We start from the raw sequence: 23,736 nt of genomic DNA on the forward strand, positions 1-23,736 counted from the left end.
TTTTTCATGATCAGGGGTCGGTTGAGGGCTTATTTTTTGCGTGCCGAGCTGGCGTTTTTAATGATACCATTTTGGTGCAGATACGTTCTTTTGATCGTCCGTTATTGCATTTTAATGCAATGTTGCGGCGACCAAAAAAACGTAATTCTCACTATGCTGTTTAGCGGTCAGGTTAATGCTTTTTTTCAATTGATAGATCGACAGAGCGATTCTGAACGTGGCGATACCAAATATGTGTAGATTTGATTTTTTTTTTATTGATTTATTTTCAATGGGGCGAAAGGGGGGTGATTTAAATTTTATATTTTTTTTTTTTTTTTCAGATTTTTTTTTACTTTTTTTTTACTTTTGCCATGCTTCAATAGCCTCCATGGGAGGCTAGAAGCAGGCACAACCCGATCGCCTCTGCTACATAGCAGCGATCTGATGTTCGCTGCTATGCAGCAGAATTGCAGGTGTGCTGTAAGCGCCGAGCACAGGGTGGTGCTCACAGCTACTGGCGATCAGTAACCATAGAGGTCTCAAGTACCTCTATGGTTACAATGGAGAAGCATCGCTGACCTCCGATCATGTGACGGGGGTCGGCGATGCGCTCATTTCCGGCCGCCCGGCCGGAAGCGGTGGTTAAATGCCGCTGTCTGCGTTTGACAGCGGCATTTAACTAGTTAATAGGCGCGGGCAGATCGCGATTCTGTCCGCGCCTATTACGGGCACGTGTCAGCTGTTCAAAACAGCTGACATGTCCCGGCTTTGATGCGGGCTCACCGCAGAGCCCTGCATCAAAGCAGGGGATCTGACCTCGGACGTACTATCCCGTCCGAGGTCAGAAAGGGGTTAATATATAAAAAGCGAATGACACAATATACATGATAAAAACAGGAATTTGACCTGTGACGCCACATAGGCGTCATGAAAGTCGGTGCCAATCCGACCTGTGACGCCTATGTGGCATCATGGAGGGATCGCGTCCCTGCAGATCAGGTGAAAGGGCTAACTCCAATTTCAACCGATCTGCAGGGACAGGGGGAGTGGTACTTCAGCCCAAGGGGGGTGGCTTCACCCCCCCCCCCCCCCCCCCGTGGCTACGATTGCTCTGATTGGCTGTTGAAAGTGAAACAGCCAATCAGAGCGATTCGTAATATTTCACCTATGAAAATGGTGAAATATTACAATCCAGCCATGGCCGATGCTGCAATATCATCGGCCATGCTGGAAACCCTGATCTGCCCCCCCCCACCGCCACCGATCGCCTCCCCAGTCCTCCGTCCTGTGCTCCGCTCCCCTCCGCCCGCCTGTCCGCTCCCCTGTCCTCCTGTCCACTCCCCCCGTGCTCCGATCCCACCCCCGTGCTCCGATCCCACCCGTGCTCCGATCCCCCCCTCATACTTACCGATGTTCGTCCGTCTGCTCCATGGGCGCCGCCATCTTCCAAAATGGCGGGCGCATGCACAGTGCACCTGTCGAATCTGCCGGCCGATTCGTTCCAGGTACATTTTGATCACTGTGATAAAACCTGTCACAGTGATCAAAATAAAAAAAATTGTAAATTAACCCCCCCTTTATCACCCCCATAGGTAGGGACAATAATAAAAATAAAGAAAATATATTTACTTTTATTTTTCCACTAGGGTTAGGGTTAGAACTAGGGTTAGGGTTAGGGCCAGGGTTAGAATTAGGGTTAGGGCTAGGGTTAGGGTTAGAAATAGGGTTAGAATTAGGCTATGTGCACACGGTGCGGATTTGGCAGCAGATCCGGTGCGGATTTGGCAGCAGATCCGCGGCGGATTGGCCGCTGCGGATTCGTAGCAGTTTTCCATCAGGTTTACAGTACCATGTAAACCTATGGAAAACCAAATCCCCTGTGCCCATGGTTCGGAAAATACTGCGCGGCAACGCTGCATTGTATTTTCCGCAGCATGTCAATTCTTTGTGCAGATTCCGCAGCGTTTTACACCTGTTCCTCAATAGGAATCCGCAGGTGAAATCCTCACAAAAAAACACTGGAAATCCGCTGTAAATCCGCAGGGAAAACGCAGTGCATTTTATCTGCAGATTTTTCAAAAATGGAGCGGAAAAATGTCACACGAATCCGCAACGTGGGCACATAGCCTTAGGGTTGGAATTAGAGTTAAGGTTGGAATTAGGGCTAGGGTTGGAAATAGGGTTAAGAGTAGGCTTGTGGTTAGGGTTATGGTTAGGGGTGTGTTGGAGTTAGGGTTATGGTTAGGGTTGGGATTAGGGTTGGGATTAGGGCTAGAGGTGTGTCAGGGTTAGGGTTGTGGTTAGGGGTGTGTTGGGGTTAGGGTTGTGATTAGGGTTATGGCTAGAGTTGTGATTAGGGTTAGGGGTGTGATGGGGTTAGTGCTGGAGTTAGAATTTAGTGGTTTCCACTGTTTAGGCACATCAGGGGTCTCCAAACGCAACATGGCGCCACCATTGATTCCAGCCAATCTTGCATTCAAAAAGTCAAATGGTGCTCCATCTCTTCCGAGCCCTGACATGCGCCCAAACAGTGGTTTACCCCCACATATCGGGTACCAGCATACTCAGGACAAACTGGGCAACAACTATTGGGGTCTAATTTCTCCTGTTACCCTTGCGAAAATAAAAAATTGCTTGCTAAAACATAATTTTTAAGGAAAGAAAAATGATTTTTTATTTTCACGGCTCTGCGTTATTGTCATGATATGTACTTTTTTCCCTGTCCTGTATTTTGTATAATATGTCATGATGTGGTGCGACTTCTCTTTGGTTGTATTTACTGTACACTTTGCAATGTCATGGGATGTATGTAACTTAACCTGTCTCCTTCCCCCAATACTTGCAGCCCTAAGCTATAACGTAATTAAGCTTTGTCAACACCACTAGTGAAGGAATAGCCATTCTTCCTCACAGCAGGTGGCTAGTCAAATGCACATACTGGATAGACTAAGCGGAGCCTACCAGTCTAGAATCTTCTGGTGGACCCAACCATTGAATAGAAGGTGTGACCCCTACCCCCTTCCTGGGCTGATCCCAGGAGCTCAGACAATCCATTCTTATTTTTGAGATCAGATATGAGTTGACCTTTGAAGGAGAAGGAGTGGGGATTCTTAGCTGAGGCAAGACCCCACGTCCATCTGTGACTGCGGAAGCGAATGGGGCGAGACTTGAGCTGAGGACATATCTCGTCGTTCGTGGGATTGTTTTGGTATCCCTTGGACTCGTGTGGACTATTGCTTTGTTAGCTGGCACAAGGATTACACAGGTCAACAAAAAAAAAATTTTTTTCTGGTGTCCAAAATATTTTAATGAATTTGGGGTATTTTTGGGGTGCTGATTCTGAATATGCTATCAGTTTTGCCAGATTGGCTCAAGTTTTTGACATTTTTGGTATCTTATTTATAGCACTTGTTGGTAAATGTGACGCATCATCTCATTAATTTCTTTGGATTAGTACTTGAACTGAGCAGTTCTCAATATAGTTTTGTGTTAATTAGTGTTCTAAAAGTTTGTTCATAGCTTGATTTTTGCACTAACTTTATGTTGTTGTCTGTTTTCCAGTGAAAAGCATGAACTCATCAAGAAGAAGTTGTCTTAACGATCCAGACTCTGTTGTATATCCGCTTTTTGGCTCCCCTGATGGTTGCTGGTGGTACTAGTGACTTGTTTGCACTTTGCTTCTTCTGTTCACCTGCTTCCATCAGTGTTTGGGAGTTTCCTATTTAGCCTTGCTCTCCAGTCATTTCCTTGCCGGTCATCATTGTAACCAGAGCCTTCGGTTGCATGTTCCTGCTACTAGTCTGCTGATCAGCTAAGTGGACTTTGTCCTTTTGTTTTGTACCTTTTGTCCAGTTTGCAGTTTTTGTAATTCTCTGTAGCTGGAAGCTCTTGCGGGCTGAAATTGCCACTCCTGTGTCATGAGTTGACACAGGAGTCTTAAAGTAATTTCAGGATGGTTTTTGAAAGGGTTTTCAGTTGACCGTGAAGTCCTCTTTTGTATCCTTCTGCTATCTAGTAAGTGGACCTCTCTTTGCTAAATCTACTTTCATACTGTGTATGTCTTTTCCTCTTAATTCACCGTTATTACATGTGGGGGGCTGCTATCATCTTTTGGGGTATTTCCCTAGAGGTAAGCCAGGTCTGTTTCTTCCTCTACCAGGCGTAGTTAGTCCTCCGGCTGGCGCGTGGCATATAGGAAGCCGTAGGTATGCTCCCTGGCTACTGTTAGTTGTGTGGTAGATTTAGCTCACGGTCAACTCGAGTTTCCATCACCCGAGAGCTCGTTCGTTACTTATGTGTTTTTACGTTCCCTTGCCATTGGGAACCATGACAGTATGACCGGACCACAAAGTGTTAATTGTTTGGGCTGAAGCAGGAAGAAAAAGAAGTGTTGAAGGGAAATTTTTTTTTTTTCTTTCCCTCAGAGTTTTGCTGCCTAGCCCTTAATTGCTGTCTAGCTGCTTCTTACCTCCTCTTAACCCTTGAATGGCTCTGACCTTAGCTGTTTAACATGGATGTCCAGAGTTTGGCTGCAGGTTTAAATAATCTTGCTACGAAGGTTCAAAATTTACAAGATTTTGTTATACATGCTCCTATTTCTGAACCTAAAATCCCTACACCAGAGGTGTTTTCCGGAGATAGATCTCGGTTTTTGAATTTCAAATATAATTGTAAATTATTCCTTTCTCTCAGACCTCACTCCTCAGGAGATCCTGTCCAGCAGGTTAAGATTGTAATCTCTTTGCTGCGAGGTGACCCTCAAAATTGGGCATTTTCATTGGCACCAGGGGATCCTGCGTTGCTCAATGTGGATGCGTTTTTCCTGGCTTTAGGGTTGCTTTATGAGGAACCTAATTTGGAGATTCAAGCTGAAAAAGCTTTGATAGCCCTATCTCAAGGGCAAGATGAAGCGGAGATATACTGCCAAAAATTTCGTAGGTGGTCTATGCTTACTCAGTGGAATGAGTGCGCCTTAGCGGCAAATTTCAGAGAGGGCCTTTCTGATGCCGTTAAAGATGTTATGGTCGGGTTCCCTGCGCCTACAGGTCTGAATGAGTCCATGACAATGGCAATTCAGATTGATCGGCGTTTGCGGGAGCGCAAACCCGTGCACCTTTTGGCGGTATCTTCTGAAGAGACGCCAGAGAAAATGCAATGTGACAGAGTTATGTCCAGAAGCGAGCGGCAGAATTATAGGCGTAAAAATGGGTTATGCTTCTATTGTGGTGATTCTGCTCATGTTATATCGGCATGCTCTAAGCGTACTAGCAAGGTTGACAAGTCCATTTCAATTGGCACTTTACAGTCAAAATTTATTTTGTCTGTAACCTTGATTTGTTCATTATCAGTTATTACCGTGGATGCCTATGTGGACTCGGGCGCCGCTCTGAGTCTTATGGACTGGTCCTTTGCCAGGCGCTGTGGGTTTGATTTAGAGCCTCTGGAAGTCCCTATACCTCTGAAGGGTATTGATTCTACACCTTTGGCTTGTAATAAACCACAGTTCTGGACGCAAGTGACTATGCGTATGACTCCAGACCATCAGGAGGTGATTCACTTCCTTGTGTTGTACAATTTACATGATGTTTTGGTGCTTGGATTACCATGGTTACAGTCTCATAACCCAGTCCTTGACTGGAAGGCTATGTCTGTGTTAAGCTGGGGATGTCGGGGGGCTCATGGGGACACTCCTATGGTGTCCATTTCGTCATCTATTCCATCTGAGATTCCGGCATTTTTGTCTGATTATCGTGATATTTTTGAAGAGCCTAAGATTGGTTCACTGTTGTGAAATTGGATTCTGGGCTCCCCCGGTGGCCACTTGTGGAATTGTACTTGTGTGCATCATCCCCTCTGTTCACCTGCTCCTATCAGGATGTGGGAGTCGCTATATAACCTTGCTCCTCTGTCAGTTTCATGCCGGTCAACAATGTAATCAGAAGCCTTTCTGTGCATGTTCCTGCTACTAGACAACTCCCAGCTAAGTTGGACTTTTGTCCTTGTGTGTTTTTGCATTTTGTTCCTGTTCACAGCTGCTGTTTCGTTACTGTGTCTGGAAAGCTCTTGTGAGCGGAAATTGCCACTCTGGTGTTATGAGTTAATGCTAGAGTCTTAAAGTAATTTCTGGATGGTGTTTTGATAGGGTTTTCTGCTGACCATGAAAGTGCCCTTTCTGTCTTCTTGCTATCTAGTAGGCGGACCTCGATTTTTGCTAAACCTATTTTCATACTACGTTTGTCTTTTCATCTAAAATCACCGCCAATATATGTGGGGGCCTCTGTCTGCCTTTTGGGAAAATTTCTCTAGAGGTGAGCCAGGACTGTCTTTTCCTCTGCTAGGATTAGGTAGTTCTCCGGCTGGCGCTGGGCATCTAGGGATAAAAAAACGTAGGCATGCTACCCGGCCACTTCTAGTTGTGCGGCAGGTTTAGTTCATGGTCAGTATAGTTTCCATCTTCCAAGAGCTAGTTCTCATATATGCTGGGCTATGTTCTCTCGCCATTGAGAATCATGACAGTTCACTCCCTCCTCACAGGGATTGTGATTGCGCCATAGATCTGATTCCTGGCAGTAAATTTCCAAATGGTCGTTTGTTTAACCTATCTGTACCTGAACATGCTGCTATGCGCGAGTATATTAAGGAGTCCCTGGAAAAGGGACATATTCGTCCTTCTTCATCACCTTTAGGAGCCGGTTTTTTCTTTGTCTCTAAAAAGGATGGCTCTCTGAGGCCTTGTATTGATTATCGTCTCCTGAATAAAATTACAGTCAAATATCAGTATCCGTTGCCTTTGCTGACTGATTTGTTCGCTCGCATAAGGGGGGCTAAGTGGTTCTCTAAGATTGATCTTCATGGGGCGTATAATTTGGTGCGAATTAAGCAGGGGGATGAGTGGAAGACCACATTTAATATGCCTGAGGGCCATTTTGAGTATTTGGTAATGCCTTTCGGCCTTTCTAATGCACCTTCTGTCTTTCAGTCCTTAATGCATGATATTTTCCGGGAATATTTGGATAAATTTATGATTGTGTACTTGGATGATATTTTGATTTTTTCTGATGACTGGGAGTCTCATGTTCAGCAGGTCAGGAGGGTTTTTCAGGTTTTGCGGGAGAATTCTTTGTGTGTAAAGGGTTCAAAGTGTGTTTTTGGGGTTCAAAAAATTTCATTTTTGCGGTATATTTTTTCCCCTTCTTCTATTGAGATGGACCCTGTCAAGGTTCGGGCTATTTACGACTGGACGCAGCCTACTTCTCTGAAGAGTCTCCAGAAATTCTTGGGCTTTGCTAATTTTTATCGTCGATTTATAGCTGGTTTTTCTGGCGTTGCTAAACCTCTGACGGATTTGACTAAAAAGGGTGCTGATGTTGCCAATTGGTCCCCTGCTGCCGTGGAGGCCTTTCGGGAGCTTAAGCGCCGCTTTTTGTCTGCCCCTGTGTTGCGCCAGCCTGATGTTTCTCTTCCCTTTCAGGTTGAGGTCGATGCTTCCGAGATCGGAGCGGGGGCGGTTTTGTCGCAGAAAAGTTCCGACTGCTCAGTGATGAGACCTTGTGCGTTCTTTTCGCGAAAATTTTCGGCCGCCGAGCGAAACTATGACGTTGGTAATCGGGAGCTTTTGGCCATGAAGTGGGCATTTGAGGAGTGGCGTCATTGGCTTGAGGGTGCCAGACATCAGGTGGTAGTTTTGACTGATCACAAGAATTTAATTTATTTGGAGTCTGCCAGGCGCCTGAATCCAAGACAGGCACGTTGGTCGTTGTTCTTTTCCCGGTTTAATTTTGTGGTCTCGTACTTACCGGGTTCTAGGAATGTGAAAGCAGATGCTCTTTCTAGGAGTTTTGAGCCTGACTCTCCTGGGAATTCTGAACCTGCTGGTGTCCTTAAGGATGGAGTGGTTTTGTCTGCTGTCTCTCCAGATTTGCGACGTGCTTTGCAAGAATTTCAGGCGGATAGACCTGATCGTTGTCCGTCTGGTAGACTGTTTGTTCCTGACGAGTGGACCACTAGAGTCATCTCGGAAGTTCATTCTTCTACTCTGGCAGGTCATCCGGGAATTTTTGGCACCAGAGATTTGGTGGCTAGATCCTTCTGGTGGCCTTCCCTGTCTCGAGATGTGCGTGTTTTTGTGCAGTCTTGCGATGTGTGTGCTCGGGCCAAGCCTTGTTGTTCTAAGGCTAGTGGGTTGTTGTTGCCCTTGCCTATTCCGAAGAGGCCTTGGACGCACATCTCTATGGACTTTATCTCGGATCTCCCTGTTTCTCAGAAGATGTCTGTCATCTGGGTGGTGTGTGACCGTTTTTCTAAAATGGTTCATTTGGTGCCATTGCCTAAGTTGCCTTCCTCATCTGAGTTGGTCCCTCTGTTTTTTCAAAATGTGGTTCGCTTGCATGGTATTCCGGAAAACATCGTTTCTGACAGGGGTACCCAGTTCGTGTCTAGATTTTGGCGGGCAGTCTGTGCCAGGTTGGGCATTGATTTGTCCTTTTCATCTGCATTCCATCCTCAGACCAATGGCCAGACGGAGCGAACTAATCAAACTTTGGAGACTTATTTGAGGTGTTTTGTGTCTGCGGATCAGGATGATTGGGTTGCCTTTCTGCCGTTGGCGGAGTTTGCTCTTAATAATCGGGCTAGTTCTGCCACTTTGGTTTCTCCTTTCTTTTGCAATTCAGGGTTTCATCCGCGTTTTTCATCTGGTCAGGTTGAATCTTCGGATTGTCCTGGAGTGGATGCGGTGGTGGATCGGTTGCATCGGATTTGGGGACAAGTGGTGGATAATTTGGAATTGTCCCAGGAGAGGACTCAGCAGTTTGCTAACCGTCGTCGTCGTGTTGGTCCCCACCTTCGCGTTGGGGACTTGGTGTGGTTGTCTTCCCCTTTTGTCCCTATGAGAGTTTCTTCTCCCAAATTTAAGCCTCGGTTCATCGGTCCTTATAGGATTTTGGAGATTCTTAACCCTGTTTCCTTTCGTTTGGACCTCCCGGCATCTTTCGCTATCCATAATGTGTTCCATCGGTCATTGTTGCGGAGATATGAGGTACCGGTGGTTCCTTCTACTGAACCTCCTGCTCCTGTGCTGGTGGAGGGTGAATTGGAGTACGTCGTGGAGAAGATCTTGGACTCCCGTATTTCCAGACGGAGACTTCAATATCTGGTTAAATGGAAAGGCTATGGTCAGGAAGATAATTCTTGGGTAACTGTCTCTGATGTTCATGCCTCGGATTTGGTTCGTGCCTTTCATAGGGCTCATCCAGATCGCCCTGGCGGTTCTTGTGAGGGTTCGGTGCCCCCTCCTTAAGGGGAGGGTACTGTTGTGTATCCCCTTTTTGGCTCCCCTGGTGGTTGCTGGTGGTACTGGTGACTTGTTTGCACTTTGCTTCTTCTGTTCACCTGCTTCCATCAGTGTTTGGGAGTTTCCTATTTAGCCTTGCTCTCCAGTCATTTCCTTGCCGGTCATCATTGTAACCAGAGCCTTCGGTTGCATGTTCCTGCTGCTAGTCTGCTGATCAGCTAAGTGGACTTTGTCCTTTTGTTTTGTACCTTTTGTCCAGTTTGCAGTTTTTGTAATTCTCTGTAGCTGGAAGCTCTTGCGGGCTGAAATTGCCACTCCTGTGTCATGAGTTGACACAGGAGTCTTAAAGTAATTTCAGGATGGTTTTTGAAAGGGTTTTCAGTTGACCGTGAAGTCCTCTTTTGTATCCTTCTGCTATCTAGTAAGTGGACCTCTCTTTGCTAAATCTACTTTCATACTGTGTATGTCTTTTCCTCTTAATTCACCGTTATTACATGTGGGGGGCTGCTATCATCTTTTGGGGTATTTCCCTAGAGGTAAGCCAGGTCTGTTTCTTCCTCTACCAGGCGTAGTTAGTCCTCCGGCTGGCGCGTGGCATATAGGAAGCCGTAGGTATGCTCCCTGGCTACTGTTAGTTGTGTGGTAGATTTAGCTCACGGTCAACTCGAGTTTCCATCACTTGAGAGCTCGTTCGTTACTTATGTGTTTTTTACGTTCCCTTGCCATTGGGAACCATGACAAGACTCATTCTGTTACATTTGTGGTGAATACACACTGCCAAAACATAGAAGAAACATAACAGACTTCGTAAAAAAAGTGTATTTTGCCTATTTTGGGGTTATGCTTGGGGACCAAGACAAGTTTTGGGCACCACACATAGTGTGCAAAGCATGTATCGAATAATTACGAAAATGGAGCAAAGGACAAAGAAAAAGCTTCAAATTTGGTGTTCCAATGGTGTGGAGAGAGCCAAAAAATCATCATGATGACTGTTATTTCTGTGCAGTGCAAGTGCAAGGATTCAATAAGCATAAGAAACGAAAATGGGAGTAACATGGAATCTGCAAGAAGGCCTGTCCCTCATTGTGAAGATGTGCCTGTACCTGTGTTTACCATAAATAACAGTCATCATGATGATTTTTTGGCTCTCTCCACACCATTGGAACACCAAATTTGAAGCTTTTTCTTTGTCCTTTGCTCCATTTTCGTAATAATTCGATACATGCTTTGCACACTATGTGTGGTGCCCAAAACTTGTCTTGGTCCCCAAGCATAACCCCAAAATAGGCAAAATACACTTTTTTTACGAAGTCTGTTATGTTTCTTCTATGTTTTGGCAGTGTGTATTCACCACAAATGTAACAGAATGAGTCTGGATCGTTAAGACAACTTCTTCTTGATGAGTTCATGCTTTTCACTGGAAAACAGACAACAACATAAAGTTAGTGCAAAAATCAAGCTATGAACAAACTTTTAGAACACTAATTAACACAAAACTATATTGAGAACTGCTCAGTTCAAGTACTAATCCAAAGAAATTAATGAGATGATGCGTCGCATTTACCAACAAGTGCTATAAATAAGATACCAAAAATCTCAAAAACTTGAGCCAATCTGGCAAAACTGATGACATATTCAGAATCAGCACCCCAAAAATACCCTAAATTCGATGAAATATCTTTGGCACCAAAAATGCTGTTGACCAGTGTTATCGGGAGGTGCCCCCGAATCTGTTCCGTTGGATTCGTGTGGACTATTGCTTTGTTAGCTGGCATAAGGATTATCGGGAGGTACCCCCGAATCTGTTCCGTTGGACTCGTGTGGACTATTGCTTTGTTAGCTGGCACAAGGATTATTGGGAGGTGCCCCCGAATCTGTTCCGTTGGACTAATTGTGGACTCTGTAGATCTACCTGCATGTATTGTTCCAGCGTTCTTGATAATAAATCTGTTGAATCATCCCTTGGCCTGTTGTCCCTTCTTGCTCTGCCGTACACCCCGTCACAGTTATAAACTTCTGTGAAGCAATTGGTTCCAAGTGCTCACCATACATCTGGATAAGTTCCTTGGGGGGTCTAGTTTTCAAAATGGGGTCACTTGTGGGGGTTTCTACTGTTTAGGCACATCAGGGGCTCTGCAAACCCAACGTGACGCCCGCAGACCATTCCATCAAAGTCTGCATTTCTAAACGTCACTACTTCCCTTCTGAGCCCCGACGTGTGCCCAAGCAGTGGTTTACCCCCACATATGGGGTATCAGCATACTCAGAACAAAAAGGGCAACAAATATTGGGGTCCAATTCTCCTGTTACCCTTGTGAAAATAAAAAATTACTTACTAAAACATAATTTTTGAGGAAAGAAAAATGATTTTTTATTTTCACGGCTCTGCATTGTAAACTTCTGTGAAGCACTTGGGGGTTCAAAGTGCTCACCACATTTCTAGATAAGTTCCTTGGGGGGTCTAGTTTCCAAAATGGGGCCACTTGTGGGGGGTTTCTACTATTTAGGCACATCAGGGGCTCTGCAAACGCAACGTGATGCCCGCAGACCATTCCATCAAAGTCTGCATTTCAAAATGTCACTACTTCCCTTCTGAGCCCCCACATGTGCTCAAACAGTGGTTTACCCCCACATATGGGGTATCAGCGTACTCTGGACAAACTGGGCAGCAACTTTTGGGGTCCAATTTCTCCTGTTACTCTTGTCAAAATAAAAAATTGAGGGCTAATAAATAATTTTTGAGGAAAGAAAAATTATTTTTTATTTTCACGGCTCTGCGTTATAAACTTCTGTGAAGCACTTGGGGGTTTAAAGTGGTCACCGCACATCTAGATTAGTTCCATGGGAGGTCTAGTTTCCAAAATGGGGTGATTTGTGGGGGAGCTCCAACCTTTAGGTACACAGGGGCTTTCCAAACACGACATGGTGTCCGCTAACGATTGGAGCTAATTTTTCATTCAAAAGTCAAATAACGCTCCTTCCCTTCCGAGCCTTGCCGTGTGCACAAACAGTGGTTTGTGACCACATATGAGGTATCAGTGTACTCAGGAAAACTTGCCCAACACATTATAGGATCCATTTAATGCTGTTGCCCATGTGAAAATGAAAAAATTGAGGGTAAAAGAAATTTTTTGTGAAAAAATTACTTTTTCATTTTTACGGATCAATTTGTGAAGCATCTGGGGGTTCAAAGTGCTCACTATGCATCTAGATAAGCTCCTTGGGGGGTCTAGTTTCCAAAATGGGGTCACTTGTGGGGGAGCTTCAATGTTTAGGCACACAGGGGCTCTCCAAACGCGACATGGTGTCCGCAAAAGATTGGAGCCAATTTTTCATTGAAAAAGTCAAATGGCGCTCCTTCCTTTCCGAGCACTGTCATGCGCCCAAACAGTGGTTCCCCCCCATATGGGGTATCGGCGTACTCAGGACAAATTGTACAATAACTTTTGGGGTCCATTTTCTCTTTTTACCCTTGGGAAAATAAAAAAATTGTTGCTAAAAATCATTTTTGTGACTAAAAAGTTAAATGTTAATTTTTTCCTTCCATGTTGCTTCTGCTGCTGTGAAGCACCTGAAGGGTTAATAAACTTTTTGAATGTGGTTTTGAGCACCGTGAGGGGTGCAGTTTTTAGAATGGTGTCACTTTTGGGTATTTTCAGCCATATAGACCCCTCAAACTGACTTCAAATGTGAGGTGGTCCCTAAAAAAAATGGTTTTGTAAATTTCGTTGTAAAAATCGCTGGTCAAATTTTAACTTCCTAGCAAAAAAAAATGTGTTTCCAAAATTGTACTGATGTAAAGTAGACATGTGGGTAATGTTATTTATTAACTATTTTGTGTCACATAACTCTCTCGTTTAACAGAATAAAAATTCAAAATTTGAAAATTGCGAAATTTTCACCAAATTTCATGTTTTTTCACAAATAAACGCAAAAATTATCTACCTAAATTTACCACTAACATGAAGCCCAATATGTCACGAAAAAACAATTTCAGAACCACTAGGATCAGTTGAAGCGTTCCTGAGTTATCTAATATATAATTGCCTAGAATACTACTTCCTGCAATTTGTGCCAACTTCCGTGGCTTTGTCCGGAGCTATTGTCCGGAGCTATTGTCCGGAGCTATTGTCCGGAGCTAATGTCCGGAGATAAGTGACGTCCCCAGTGTCCTACACCCAGGCAGAGCACAGTGGCCCCAGGCAGAGCACAGGGGCCCCAGGCAGAACATGGGGCCCCAGGCAGAGCACAGGGGCCCCAGGCAGAGCACAGGGGCCCCAGGCAGAGCACAGGGGCCCCAGGCAGCATATGGGGCCCCAGGCAGAGCACAGTGGCCCCAGGCAGAGCACACACCAAATCGGAGGCCGAGGGGCCCCGCCAACCAAATCGGAGGCCGAGGAGCCCCGCCCACCAAATCAAAAGCCGAGCGGCCCCGCCCACCAAAGCGGAGGCCGAGGGGACCGGCCCCGCCCACCAAAGCGGAGGCCGAGGGGCCCCGACCACCACATCGGAGGCCGAGGGGCCCCGCCCACCACATCGGAGGCCGAGGGGCCCCGCCCACCAAATCGGAGGCCGAGGGGCCCCGCCCACCAAATCGGAGGCCGAGGGTCCCCGCCCACCAAATCGGTGGCCGAGGGTCCCCGCCCACCAAATTGGAGGCCGAGAGTCCCCGCCCACCAAATCGGATGCCGAGGGTCCCCGCCCACCAAATCGGAGGCCGAGGGGCCCCGCCCACCAAATCGGAGGCCGAGGGTCCCCGCCCACCAAATCGGAGGCCGGGGGTCCCCGCCCTCCAAATCGGAGGCCGAGGGGCCCCGCCCTCCAAATCGGAGGCCGAGGGGCCCCGCCCACCACATTGGAGGCCGAGGGTCCCCGCCCACCAAATCGGAGGCCGAGGGTCCCCGCCCACCAAATCGGAGGCCGAGGGTCCACACCATCCAAATCGGAGGCCGAGGGGCCCCGCCCACCAAATCGGAGGCCGACGGGCCCCACCCACCAAAGCGGAGGCCGAGGGTCCCCGCCCACCAAATCGGAGGCTGAGGGTCCCCGCCCACCAAATTGGAGGCCGAGGGGCCCCACCAACCAAATCGGAGGCCGAGGAGCCCCGCCCACCAAATCGAAGGTCGAGGGGCCCCGCCCACGAAAGCGGAGGCCGAGGGTCCCCGCACACCAAATCGGAGGCAGAGGGACCCCGCCCACCAAATCGGAAGCCGAGGGGCCCCGCCCACCAAAGCGGAGGCCGAGGGTCCCCGACCATCAAATCGGAGGCCGAGGGTCCCTGCCCACCAAATCGGAGGCCGAGGGTCCCCGCCCACCAAATCGGAGGCCGAGGGTCCCCGCCCACCAAAGCGGAGGCCGAGGGTCCCCGACCATCAAATCGGAGGCCGAGGGTCCCTGCCCACCAAATCGGAGGCCGAGGGTCCCCGCCCACCAAATCGGAGGCCGAGGGTCCCCGCCCACCAAATCGGAGGCCGAGGGTCCCCGCCCACCAAATCGAAGGTCGAGGGGCCCCGCCCACGAAAGCGGAGGCCGAGGGTCCCCGCACACCAAATCGGAGGCAGAGGGACCCCGCCCACCAAAGCGGAGGCCGAGGGTCCCCGACCATCAAATCGGAGGCCGAGGGTCCCTGCCCACCAAATCGGAGGCCGAGGGTCCCCGCCCACCAAATCGGAGGCCGAGGGTCCCCGCCCACCAAATCGGAGGCCGAGGGGCTTCGCCAACCAAATCGGAGGCCGAGGAGCCCCGCCCACCAAATCGGAGGCCGAGGGTCCCCGCCCACCAAATCGGAGGCCGAGGGTCCCCGCCCACCAAATTGGAGGCCGAGAGTCCCCGCCCACCAAATCGGATGCCGAGGGTCCCCGCCCACCAAATCGGAGGCCGAGGGGCCCCGCCCACCAAATCGGAGGCCGAGGGTCCCCGCCCACCAAATCGGAGGCCGGGGGTCCCCGCCCTCCAAATCGGAGGCCGAGGGGCCCCGCCCACCACATTGGAGGCCGAGGGGCCCCGCCCACCAAATCGGAGGCCGAGGGTCCCCGCCCACCAAATCGGAGGCCAAGGGTCCCCGCCCACCAAATCGGAGGCCGAGGGTCCACACCATCCAAATCGGAGGCCGAGGGGCCCCGCCCACCAAATCAGAGGCCGACGGGCCCCACCCACCAAAGCGGAGGCCGAGGGTCCCCGCCCACCAAATCGGAGGCTGAGGGTCCCCGCCCACCAAATTGGAGGCCGAGGGGCCCCACCAACCAAATCGGAGGCCGAGGAGCCCCGCCCACCAAATCGAAGGTCGAGGGGCCCCGCCCATGAAAGCGGAGGCCGAGGGTCCCCGCACACCAAATCGGAGGCAGAGGGACCCCGCCCACCAAATCGGAAGCCGAGGGGCCCCGCCCACCAAAGCGGAGGCCGAGGGTCCCCGACCATCAAATCGGAGGCCGAGGGTCCCTGCCCACCAAATCGGAGGCCGAAGGTCCCCGCCCACCAAATCGGAGGCCGAGGGTCCCCGCCCACCAAATCGGAGGCCGAGGGGCTTCGCCAACCAAATCGGAGGCCGAGGAGCCCCGCCCACCAAATCGAAGGCCGAGCGGCCCCGCCCACCAAAGCGGAGGCCGAGGGGCCTGGCCCCGCCCACCAAAGCGGAGGCCGAGGGGCCCCGCCCACCACATCGGAGGCCGAGGGGCCCCGCCCACCAAATCGGAGGCCGAGGGTCCCCGCCCACCAAATCGGAGGCCGAGGGTCCCCGCCCACCAAATCGGAGGCCAAGGGTCCCCGCCCACCAAATCGGAGGCCGAGGGTCCCCGCCCACCAAATCGGAGGCCGAGGGTCCCCGCCCACCAAATCGGAGGCCGAGGGTCCCCGCCCACCAAATCGGAGGCCGAGGGGCCCCGCCCACCAAATCGAAGGCCGAGGGGCCCCTCCAACCAAATTGGAGGCCGAGGGGCCCCGCCCACCAAATCGGAGGCCGAGGTTCCCCGCCAACCAAATCGGGGGCCGAGGGGCCCCGCCCACCAAATCGGAGGACGAGGGTCCCCGCCCACCAAATCGGAGGCCGAGAGTCCCCACCCACCAAATCGGAGGATAAGGGGCCCCGCCAACCAAATCGGAGGCCGAGGGGCCCCGCCAAACAAATCGAAGGCCGAGCGGCCCCGCCCACCAAAGCGGAGGCCGAGGGGCCCGGCCCCGCCCACCAAAGCGGAGGCCGAGGGGCCCCGACCACCACATCGGAGGCCGAGGGGCCCCGCCCACCAAATCGGAGGCCGAGGGGCCCCGCCCACCAAATCGGAGGCCGAGGGTCCCCGCCCACCAAATCGGAGGCCGAGGGTCCCCGCCCACCAAATTGGAGGCCGAGGGTCCCCGCCCACCAAATCGGAGGCCGAGGGGCCCCGCCCACCAAATCGGAGGCCGAGGGTCCCCGCCCACCAAATCGGAGGCCGAGGGTCCCTGCCCACCAAATCGGAAGCCGGGGTCCCCGCCCACCAAATCGGAGGCCGAGGGGCCCCGTCCACCACATCGGAGGCCGATGGGCCCCGCCCACCAAATCGGAGGCCGAGGGTCCCCGCCCACCAAATCGGAGGCCGAGGGTCCACACCAACCAAATCGGAGGCCGGGGGGCCCCGCCCACCAAATCAAAGGCCGAGGGGCCCCGCCCACCAAAGCGGAGGCCGAGGGTCCCCGCACACCAAATCGGAGGCAGAGGGACCCCGCCCACCAAATCGGCCCACCAAAGCGGAGGCCGAGGGTCCCCGACCACCAAATCGGAGGCCGAGGGTCCCCGCCCACCAAATCGGAGGCCGAGGGTCCCCGCCCACCAAATCGGAGGCCGAGGGGCCCCGCCCACCAAATCGGAGGCCGAGGGTCCCCGCCCACCAAATCGGAGGCCGAGGGTCCCCGCCCACCAAATTGGAGGCCGAGGGTCCCCGCCCACCAAATCGGAGGCCGAGGGGCCCCGCCCACCAAATCGGAGGCCGAGGGTCCCCGCCCACCAAATCGGAGGCCGAGGGTCCCTGCCCACCAAATCGGAGGCCGGGGTCCCCGCCCACCAAATCGGAGGCCGAGGGGCCCCGTCCACCACATCGGAGGCCGATGGGCCCCGCCCACCAAATCGGAGGCCGAGGGTCCCCGCCCACCAAATCGGAGGCCGAGGGTCCCCGCCCACCAAATCGGAGGCCGAGGGTCCACACCAACCAAATCGGAGGCCGGGGGGCCCCGCCCACCAAATCAAAGGCCGAGGGGCCCCGCCCACCAAAGCGGAGGCCGAGGGTCCCCGCACACCAAATCGGAGGCAGAGGGACCCCGCCCACCAAATCGGAGGCCGAGGGGCCCCACCCACCAAAGCGGAGGCCGAGGGTCCCCGACCACCAAATCGGAGGCCGAGGGTCCCCGCCCACCAAATCGGAGGCCGAGGGTCCCCGCCCACCAAATCGGAGGCCGAGAGTCCCCGCCCACCAAATCGGAGACCGAGGGGCCCCGCCCACCAAATCGGAGGCCGAGGGGCCCCGCCAACCAAATCGGAGGCCGAGGGGCCCCGCCAACCAAATCGGAGGCCGAGGAGCCCTGCCCACCAAATCGAAGGCCGAGCGGCCCCGCCCACCAAAGCGGAGGCCGAGGGGCCCGGCCCCGCCCACCAAAGCGGAGGCCGAGGGGCCCCGGCCACCACATCGGAGGCCGAGGGGCCCCGCCCACCAAATCGGAGGCCGAGGGTCCCCACCCACCAAATTGGAGGCCGAGGGTCCCCGCCCACCAAATCGGAGGCCGAGGGTCCCCGCCCACCAAATCGGAGGCCGAGGGTCCCCGCCCACCAAGTTGGAGGCCGAGGGTCCCCGCCCACCAAATCAGAGGCCGAGGGTCCCCGCCCACCAAATCGGAGGCCGAGGGGCCCCACCAACCAAATTGGAGGCCGAGGGGCCCCGCCCACCAAATCGAAGGCCGAGGGGCCCCTGCCCACCAAAGCGGAGGCCGAGGGTCCCCGCACACCAAATCGGAGGCCGAGGGGCCCCGCACACCAAAGCGGAGCCGAGGGTCCCCGACCACCAAATCAGAGGCCGAGGGGCCCCACCAACCAAATTGGAGGCCGAGGGTCCCCGCCCACCAAATCGGAGGCCGAGGGGCCCCACCAACCAAATTGGAGGCCGAGGGGCCCCGCCCACCAAATCGGAGGCCGAGGGGCCCCGCCCACCAAATCGGAGGCCGAGGGGCCCCGCCCACCAAATCCGAGGCCGAGGGTCCCGCCTACCAAATCGGAGGCCGAGGGGCCCCGCCAACCAAATCGGAGGCCGAGGGGCCCCGCCCACCAAATCGGAGGCCGAGGGTCCCCGCCCACCAAATCGGAGGCCGAGAGTCCCCGCCCACCAAGTCGGAGGATAAGGGGCCCTGCCAACCAAATCGGAGGCCGAGGGGCCCCGCCAACCAAATCGAAGGCCGAGCGGCCCCGCCCACCAAAGCGGAGGCCGAGGGGCCCGGCCCCACCCACCAAATCGGAGGCCGAGGGTCCCTGCCCACCAAATCGGAGGCCGAGGGTCCCCGCCCACCAAATCGGAGGCCGAGGGTCCCCGCCCACCAAATCGGAGGCCGAGGGGCCCCGCCCACCAAATCGGAGGCCGAGGGTCCCCGCCCACCAAATCGGAGGCCGAGGGTCCCCGCCCACAAAATCGGAGGCCGAGGGGCCCCGCCCACCAAATCGGAGGCCAGGGGTCCCCGCCCACCAGTAAGTGCGCCCCCGGGTGCAAAAGTAAGTGCGCCCCCGGGTTCAAAAGTAAGTGCGCCCCCGGGTGCAAAAGTAAGTGCGCCCCCGGGTGCAAAAGTAAGTGCGCCCCCGGGTGCAAAAGTAAGCGCGCCCCCGGCCCCGGGTGCAAAAGTAAGTGCGCCCCCCAGTCCCGTGTGTGAAAAGTGCTGCTGTAAAGCTGGTAGCGCTGTTCAAGCACCATGTATTTCCTTCAGGAAATGCCCATCTAATATATAATTGCCTAGAATACTACTTCCTGCAATTTGTGCCAACTTCCGTGGCTTTGTCCGGAGCTAATGTCCGGAGCTAATGTCCGGAGATAAGTGACGTCACCAGTGTCCTACACCCAGGCAGAGCACAGGGGCCCCAGGCAGCATATGGGGCCCCAGGCAGAGCACAGTGGCCCCAGGCAGAGCACAGGGGCCCCAGGCAGCCTATGGGGCCCCAGGCAGAGCACAGTGGCCCCAGGCAGAGCACAGGGGCCCCAGGCAGCATATGGGGCCCCAGGCAGAGCACAGGGGCCCCAGGCAGCATATGGGGCCCCAGGCAGAGCACATTGGCCCCAGGCAGAGCACAGGGGCCCCAGGCAAAACATGGGGCCCCAGGCACAGCACAGGGGCCCCAGGCAGAGCACAGGGGCCCCAGGCAGCATATGGGGCCCCAGGCAGAGCACAGGGGCCTCAGGCAGAGCACAGGGGCCCCAGGCAGAGCACAGGGGCCCCAGGCAGCATATGGGGCCCCAGGCAGAGCACAGTGGCCCCAGGCAGAGCACAGGGGCCCCAGGCAGAACATGGGGCCCCAGGCAGAGCACAGGGGCCCCAGGCAGAGCACAGGGGCCCCAGGCAGAGCACAGGGGCCCCAGGCAGAGCACAGGGGCCCCAGGCAGCATATGGGGCCCCAGGCAGAGCACAGGGGCCCCAGGCAGCATATGGGGCCCCAGGCAGAGCACAGTGGCCCCAGGCAGCATATGGGGCCCCAGGCAGAGCACAGGGGCCCCAGGCAGCATATGGGGCCCTAGGCAGAGCACAGTGGTCCCAGGCAGAGCACAGGGGCCCCAGGCAGCTTATGGGGCCCCAGGCAGAGCACAGTGGCCCCAGGCAGAACATGGGGCCCCAGGCAGAGCACAGTGGCCCCAGGCAGAGCACAGGGGCCCCAGGCAGAACATGGGGCCCCAGGCAGAGCACAGGGGCCCCAGGCAGAGCACAGGGGCCCCAGGCAGCATATGGGGCCCCAGGCAGAGCACAGGGGCCCCAGGCAGCATATGGGGCCCCAGGCAGAGCACAGTGGCCCCAGGCAGAGCACAGGGGCCCCAGGCTGCATATGGGCCCCAGGCAGAGCACAGTGGTCCCAGGCAGAACACAGGGGCCCCAGGCAGCCTATGGGGCCCCAGGCAGAGCACAGTGGCCCCAGGCAGAACATGGGGCCCCAGGCAGAGCACAGGGGCTCCAGGCAGAGCACAGGGGCCCCAGGCAGCATATGGGGCCCCAGGCAGAGCACAGTGGTCCCAGGTAGAGCACAGGGGCCCCAGGCAGCCTATGGGGCCCCAGGCAGAGCACAGGGGCCCCAGGCAGCATATGGGGCCCCAGGCAGAGCACAGGGGCCCCAGGCAGCATATGGGGCCCCAGGCAGAGCACAGTGGCCCCAGGCAGAGCACAGGGGCCCCAGACAGAACATGGGGCCCCAGGCAGAGCACAGGGGCCCCAGGCAGAGCACAGGGGCCCCAGGCAGCATATGGGGCCCCAGGCAGAGCACAGGGGCCCCAGGCAGCATATGGGGCCCCAGGCAGAGCACAGCGATATTTTGGACCACTGTGCGGTGTTTCAGACCCCCTGTGTGATGTCTGGGGCCCTGTTCTTAAGTATATTAAAGATTAAAGTAACGTATATTAAAGTATATTATAGATCAAATTTGACACGTTTATGAGCACCATTGAGTGATATACTCAAGAATGACATAATTTTTCAACATTTTATGGTTTCAAACTGTAAACACTCAGAGTTTTTTTTACTTCAACCAGAAAACCTTAACGGTTCATAAAAAACTTGACTGTTCAGGATATGATAAAAGTCATAGTATTCTGAATCTTTAACTTATAAAGATACCTTTACATGGGGTGATTATTGGTTCCAGAGAGGCTTTCGGCCGATAATCGTACACATGGCTGGTGACAGGACAATACAATATAAACGTTCAAAGGTAAACACTGATAACATTAAAATCTAATATATAATTGCCTAGAATACTACTTCCGGCAATTTGTGCCAACTTCCGTGGCTTTGTCCGGAGATAATGTCCGGAGATAAGTGACGTCACCAGCGTCCTACACCCGCTCAGGGTGGACAAAGATATATGCCTTCGTGGTGCGCGGCACTTTTCTGATTGGTTGCCGCCTGCCGCGAGCGACCAATCAGAAATGTGCCGTACTGTCAAGAATTGTCAAGAGCTGGTGAGTGCAGCCATTTTTTGTTCTTTCTTACTATTATTTATTAATTGTATTATTCTTACATTTGAATAAATAAAGTATATATGGATTCTAGACTCCCGATTCTTTAGAATCGGGCTGCCATCTAGTTACCTAATAAAGGGACACTGGTCAGAATTGCAAAAAACGGCCAGGTCATTAAGGTCGAATAGGCTGGTTCATGAAGGGGTTAAAATAAAAAATATATAACAATTAGATGTAAAAGAAACACAAATGATTGAACCTGTATGTGGGGGGCAGGGTATGTCAAAATAGGGCTGAATTCAGACTAGGGGAGGTACAGGAACAGGGTAAGATACAAGAGTAGGACACAGTACAGACAAGAATGGGAACAGGAACAGAGACTAGGCAAGGACACAGACCTGAGCATGCAGCCCTCAGGGAGGCAGAAACGAAACATACAAAGCACAGTAAGAGGTTTGGGTATGCAGCCCCCAGAGAAGGCAGAAACAACATGCAGAGTGCTGAAACAGGTCTGGGTATGCAGCCCCCAGAGAAGGCAGAGACAGGACAGGACAGGACCTGGCAACTCAGCAACAAAGTACAGACTGACAGAGTACGTTGCTCAGGCTTCACCCTAGGGGTGGGGATGTCTTAAGTACCTGAGGCTTCATGTCAATTGGCTGGGAACACCTTAGGAAGGTGCACACCATCTCTATAAGAATCAGGAAGTGCCGGCGGCGACGCCGTATGCACACAGCCAGGAAGTATGCAAAGAGCAGACAGGAGACATGAGGTGCACAACATGGAGCCGGCAGCAGACAGAACTCACAGCATGGCGCGGACCAGTGAATAAGTGTAAGGCAGGTGGGGATTGGGAGGCCATGCAGTGATGCCGGCAGGATTTTGAAACACATATTTAACGGTGTCGGTTTCTGCTAGCAGTGCAGGTGATAAATCTGTTCAGTTGAAAGTCTCTGAAGTTTTCCTGGGCTGCTTTGATGGTCTCAGCTGTTTAGTGGTGGCCACTCCCCAGAATTTCCAGCGTTGGTGTCATACTGCCTAGTATGGAGTTGGAGGTGTTGGTTGTTAGGAGGCATTTCGAGTGTTGCTCTAAAGACTGTATCCTCATCCTCTGCTATTTGGTTTTTCATTTAATTTACTTCCCTGTGTTCCACTCTGTTGTTTGCGAGTGCATATTTGTATGATTGGTATTTTCATTTATCCCTGTATGTCTTCCCTTGTTAGTAAGATTTGTGTATTCTTATATAAAAATACTCCTCACTTCCTTGGGTGGGGGAGGGAACAGACAAGAGCTGATTCAGGAGCTCAGCGAGGTATGTAGCCCCACCATCTTCACCCTTAGAAGTAAGCTGGGGAGCAGGGATAGCTAGGGTGCCCCTAGCTTTAGGAATAGGGAATAAGCCCCTAGCCCCATGATATCAAACTACAGTCATGTGACATTTATTCACTTTTATAACTTACTGTTCTTTACCATTCCCTACATCTCCGCCATCATCTATCACCCTACCAATGCCCTCTGTTCCACTAATGACCTAATATTACATCGTCAATAATCAGAGCCTCCTATTTCCGTCTCTGAGACTTCTCGTGAACTGCTCCACTTCTTTGGAATGCACTACCCAGGACAGCTCAATTAATTCCCAATACCCACAGATTTAAGCATGCCCTAGAAACACACTTCTTTAGACTTGCATATCGCCTCACCTCACTTATGTAACTATTCCAGTTTTGTCCTTCCAAAATTTTCTTCCTAATCTGGTCCCTCATAGCATCTGTTTAAAACAGCCTCCATCCACTTTATAGCCCTCTGTCTTTACTTGTACACACCCTGGCTGGTAACCGGTTCATGCAGCGTTATATAAATACTCGATTTATTATATTGATGGCTGCATCATACAATACAAGCACTTTTTACCATTTACCTTTTGTGTCTCCCCTATTTCCTCATACTGTAGACTGTAAGCTTGCTGTTGAATTATATGTTTACTCTGTCAAATCTTTTTTGCCTGTAAAAGTCCTCTCTAAAATATAAGGTGCTGCAGAATGTGTTGGCACTATAGAAATAAAAATTATTACTATTTCCTAGATATTCCCATTTCTAGATTAGTGAGTTGTTTTCAGCTTTCAATGGTATTGGGTTTGAAAATCTACTCAAATTAAGTAGCTGATGCAGCAAATCAAGGGGAAGTAATTATTATGGGGGACTTCTACTACACTGATTAGATTGGGGAGCAGAAACCTGCAGGTCCAGCAAATTTAACAATTTGACAATAATGAAAGGCAATTATCTTTCACAACTGG

Source organism: Ranitomeya variabilis, chromosome 1 (genome assembly GCF_051348905.1).
Source record: "Ranitomeya variabilis isolate aRanVar5 chromosome 1, aRanVar5.hap1, whole genome shotgun sequence".
Classification (NCBI taxonomy): domain Eukaryota; kingdom Metazoa; phylum Chordata; class Amphibia; order Anura; family Dendrobatidae; genus Ranitomeya; species Ranitomeya variabilis.